Source organism: Ipomoea triloba, chromosome 5 (assembly GCF_003576645.1).
Source record: "Ipomoea triloba cultivar NCNSP0323 chromosome 5, ASM357664v1".
NCBI classification, from domain to species: domain Eukaryota; kingdom Viridiplantae; phylum Streptophyta; class Magnoliopsida; order Solanales; family Convolvulaceae; genus Ipomoea; species Ipomoea triloba.
Genome location: NC_044920.1, coordinates 32,042,546 through 32,047,627, shown reverse-complemented (window position 1 = coordinate 32,047,627; position 5,082 = coordinate 32,042,546).

Here is a 5,082-nt window from a genome sequence, read left to right as displayed (position 1 = left end):
AAACCTAGGGAAGAATGGACAAGTGATGATAGGAAGAGAAACAACATGGACAATATTGCCAAGGATATTCTCTTCAAAGCTATAGACGAAACCATCTTCCCGAAAGTAAGAAAGTGCAAAACAGCAAAAGAGGTATGGGATACTTTGATGTTAATTGGTGAAGGTGACGAACAGGAAAAGGAGAACAAGCTCACCGTGGCCATGAAGAAGTTCGAAGACTTCAAGATGAAGCCAGGAGAGAGCATCGACAGCATGGAGTCTCGGTTCATGAAGCTCACAACCGAGATCAGTGACCTTGAAAAGGAGATCCCACAAAAGGAGCTGAACCTGAAGGTCTTACGTGGCCTCACTAAGGAGTGGGAAGTAAAGGTGATCACGATGAGAGATCACCGAGATCTGAAGGAAACCACAACAGACAAACTCTTCCGGGATCTCAAAGCCTTCGAGTTCGAGATGTTCCCAAGAGATGAGGACATTGTGGATCGACGAAACGTAGCACTTGTTGCTGAGCAACCATCCACATCTTCAAGGTCAGACTCTAATCCTATGAATGTTATGTCTGACGAACAGTTTGCTCTCTTTGTGAGAAAGTTCAGGAAATACATGAAGATGAACCAGGAGAGCAACAAAAGTTCACCTTCCTCCTCAAGANAGGAAAGGATTCCAGAAGGAAAGAGGAATCCAGGGAGAAGCCCGCACAAGGTGGCTTCAAAAGTTCATCAAAGACACATTCGCGCAGGAAGGCGCTTGTGGCCGAGGAACTTGAGAAGGCAATCGAGGTGTCCGAGACATCGAGCTCCGGCGATAGCAGCAGCAGCTCAGAGGATGAGAGGGGGCTCATCTGTTTATACACTATAGAAGAGGAGGATCAATGCTTGATGGCTATTAACAATGAGGTAACCTCCACTTCTACATCTCGCTGCTCAATCTCTACTTCTCAATGCTCTTCTTTTAGAAGCGATGAGGATCCCTTCGAGACTATGGAATTACTCAGGAAGGACCTCAACATCGCTAATAGCACTCATGCTAAAGTTCTGGAGGAGAACATCAAACTAATTGCTTAAAGAGACACGCTTAAGAATGTCTCGAAAGAGAATTCAGAGCTAGCTCTCAAAGTAAGCAACTTAGAAGTTGAGATCATCCAACTCAAGGAAGAGTGCAAAGCTCGAGAGGCTAGTGAGCTCAATCTTACAAAGGTCATTGCATCATATACTAATTCCTCCAAGGCAGTGGAGAAAATGGTAAATGATCATAGGCCCACAAATGATAGAACCGGACTAGGGTTCCATCAGAACTGTCTCTCGAGAGATAAGCAGACCAACGGTTTGGGAACTTCAAATAATGGAGGATCTCAACCCAAACCGAATAAGGATCATAAAGGACCAACAGAAAAGACCAGAGTAGCTATTCTCAAACCGTCCCTATACACCAGCAATGGGAAGTATAGGAAAGCTACGAAGAATGGCCGGGTTAACAATATCGAGAGATCACCTAGCCATCTCTCGCAAGGCCATTCCGAGTACAAAAGAAGCTACACTCCATATAATGCGCCTCAAGGCAAATATGGAAGGTCTGAGATCCATAGAGTTAGGAACTCACGGGTGGAGGAAGGCATACACTACCCATCCGATGAGGACTGGTCACAAGAATATGAACCGTGGAACAAACCCCAGTTTCAACGGTACCACGTGACCAAACAAGCTATGAAAGGCATGGTGCGTAAGTTCGAGGTCAGGCCTCAACCTAAACTGATTTGTGCACCTAAGAAGCCCAGAGTCTTTGCTAGCATTCCTTATAATTATCAATCGTATAACGGCTACATTGCACCTAGGCCTGGAGTAATGGGTCCAAGGTATAAATGGATGCCTAAACTTACTAACCAACCAGGACCCAAAGTTTGGGTACCTAAATCTGCTTGATCTGCATGCAGGACACCAGGGACATATGGTTCATTGACAGTGGATGTTCAAGACATATGACGGGAAATCTTGCACTGCTAGAAAACATCCATCCTATTGAAGGTCTCTTGGTGACATTTGGAGACAACGAGAAGAAAGGACGCACGAAGGCAGTTGGTGAAATTCATAAGAATGAATTGGTGATCAACGCGATATCTTACGTTGAAGGACTCAAATTCAACCTCCTAAGCACGAGCCAATTCTGTGACAAGGGCTACAAAGTTATCTTCACCAAAAGTAAGTGCCGGATCATACAAGAGGAATCTCTCGAAGTCGTCCTGGAAGCAGCAAGGAAAGGAAACATGTACATAGTGGACTGGAGATCTGCCAAACCATCCCTATGTATGCCAGCAAGGAGCAAAGATGACTTATGCTGGGATTGGCATAGTAAGCTGAGTCACCTGAACTTCAAAACCATCAACAAGCTTACTAAGAGGAACCTTGTGGAAGGACTGCCCAAAGTTACGTTTCGAAAGGACAAAATCTGTGAGGCATGTCAACGTTGCAAACAGATCAAATCCTCTTTTAAATACAAAGCCGAGACATCATCCACTAGACCACTAAGTCTTCTTCATATGGACTTATTTGGCCCGGTGGATCCACCCAGCATGAGAGGAAGGAAGTATACTCTTGTGGTAGTAGATGACTACACAAGATTCACCTGGACCGTGTTCCTAACCAAGAAAAGCGAGACAAAAGTTGCCTTACCAAACCTTTTGAAGCAGGTTCAAGTTGAAAAGTATGTCTCGATACTAAAGATTCGGTCAGATCAAGGTGGAGAGTTCGTTAACCAAGTGATCGAGAGCTATTGCAACGAGAACGGGATTCATCATCAGTTATCAGCTGCTCGAACGCCTCAACAGAACGGGGTTGCTGAAAGGAGGAACAGAACTCTCAAGGAAGCTGCAAGGACCATGCTCTCACAAGCCAACATATTCAAGGAAGCTGCAAGGACCATGCTCTCACAAGCCAACATATCACAAGGATTTTGGGCAACCATGCTCTCACAAGCCAACATATCACAAGGATTTTGGGCAGAAGCAATCACACAAGCCAACATATCACAAGGATTTTGGGCAGAAGCAATCAACACAGCCAACATATCACAAGGATTTTGGGCAGAAGCAATCAACACAACGTGCTATACCCAAAATCGGTCCTTGATCTTGAAAGGAGTTGGAAAGACTCCATATGAGTTGTGGAATGGAAGGAAACCGAATGTAAGCTACTTCCACACATTCGGGTGCAAATGTTATGTCTATAACAATGGGAAGACTCAGCTAAGAACTTTTGATGAAAAGGCAGATGATGGAGTATTTCTGGGATACTCATCGACAAGTAAAGCATTCAGAGTCTTCAACAAGCGGAGATTGGTGGTTGAAGAATCCATACATGTCTCTTTTGATAATAGAGCATCGACAGATCAACCATCAAAGTCAATGGAAGCAGCTGAAAGTTCTGAGGAAGTTCAGCCGGAATCGATCGAGAGATCAGACTTACCTCTCGATGGAAAGCAGCCTGTAGTTCGAGACATAGCAGAACTCCAGTCAGAATCAGATGATGAAGAGACTGCCAAGAAGAAAGCTCCTGACTCAATTGATCCAATCCAGATCACAGATGATCAACCCACATTTCAACCAACAACCGAAGAGTCAACTGAGGAGCCACAACCCGATTTAAGATGGCTTAGAAATCACCCCGCTGATCAAGTGATTGGAAATGTACGTGACAAAGTTCGAACCAGATCAGCATATAGAGAAAGCATGCTTGCTTGTTTTCTATCTCAAATAGAGCCTAAGGTGATTGATGAGGCTCTAAATGATCCAGATTGGGTGCAGGCCATGCAAGAGGAACTTCATCAGTTTGAGAGGAACGATGTTTGGAAACTAGCTCCGAGACCCCATCATCAGAATGTCATAGGCACAAAGTGGGTTTTCAGAAACAAAACGAATGAGGATGGAGTTATTGTTAGGAACAAGGCCAGACTTGTTGCTAAATGATACTGCCAGGAGGAAGGAATAGATTTTGATGAAACCTTCGCTCCGGTGGCACGTCTCGAAGCCATACGTATATTTCTCGCATATGCCGCCTTTAAAGACTTCAAGGTATATCAAATGGATGTCAAGAGCGCTTTTCTGAACGGACTTCTTGAAGAAGAGGTGTACGTTGAACAACCTCCGGGTTTCTTGAAGGACGTGGGAGCTAACAAAGTATACAAGTTGAAGAAGGCACTTTACGGCTTGAAACAAGCTCCGAGAGCTTGGTATGATACCTTATCCTCTTTTCTACTTCAGTGTGGGTTCACCAAAGGCCTAGTGGACAAAACATTGTTTAGAATTAAGGATGGGGATCATATCTTATTGGTGCAAATCTATGTGGACGATATCATCTTTGGAAGCACCAATCCAGACTTGTGCGAGAAGTTCTCCAGGTTGATGAAAGGGAAGTTCGAGATGAGCATGATGGGAGAACTCAACTACTTCCTTGGATTACAAGTGAGACAACTTAAGGAAGGTATTTTCATCAACCAGAAGAAATACACCAAGGATCTGCTCAGGAAATACAACATAGAAGGGAAATCCTCAGTCAAAGTACCCATGGGAACCTCTCTACGTATCGATGTTGACAGTGAAGGACGAGAGGTCGATCAAACTACATATCGAGGTATCATCGGATCNTGCTCTCACAAGCCAACATATCACAAGGATTTTGGGCAGAAGCAATCAACACAACGTGCTATACCCAAAATCGGTCCTTGATCTTGAAAGGAGTTGGAAAGACTCCATATGAGTTGTGGAATGGAAGGAAACCGAATGTAAGCTACTTCCACACATTCGGGTGCAAATGTTATGTCTATAACAATGGGAAGACTCAGCTAAGAACTTTTGATGAAAAGGCAGATGATGGAGTATTTCTGGGATACTCATCGACAAGTAAAGCATTCAGAGTCTTCAACAAGCGGAGATTGGTGGTTGAAGAATCCATACATGTCTCTTTTGATAATAGAGCATCGACAGATCAACCATCAAAGTCAATGGAAGCAGCTGAAAGTTCTGAGGAAGTTCAGCCGGAATCGATCGAGAGATCAGACTTACCTCTCGATGGAAAGCAGCCTGTAGTTCGA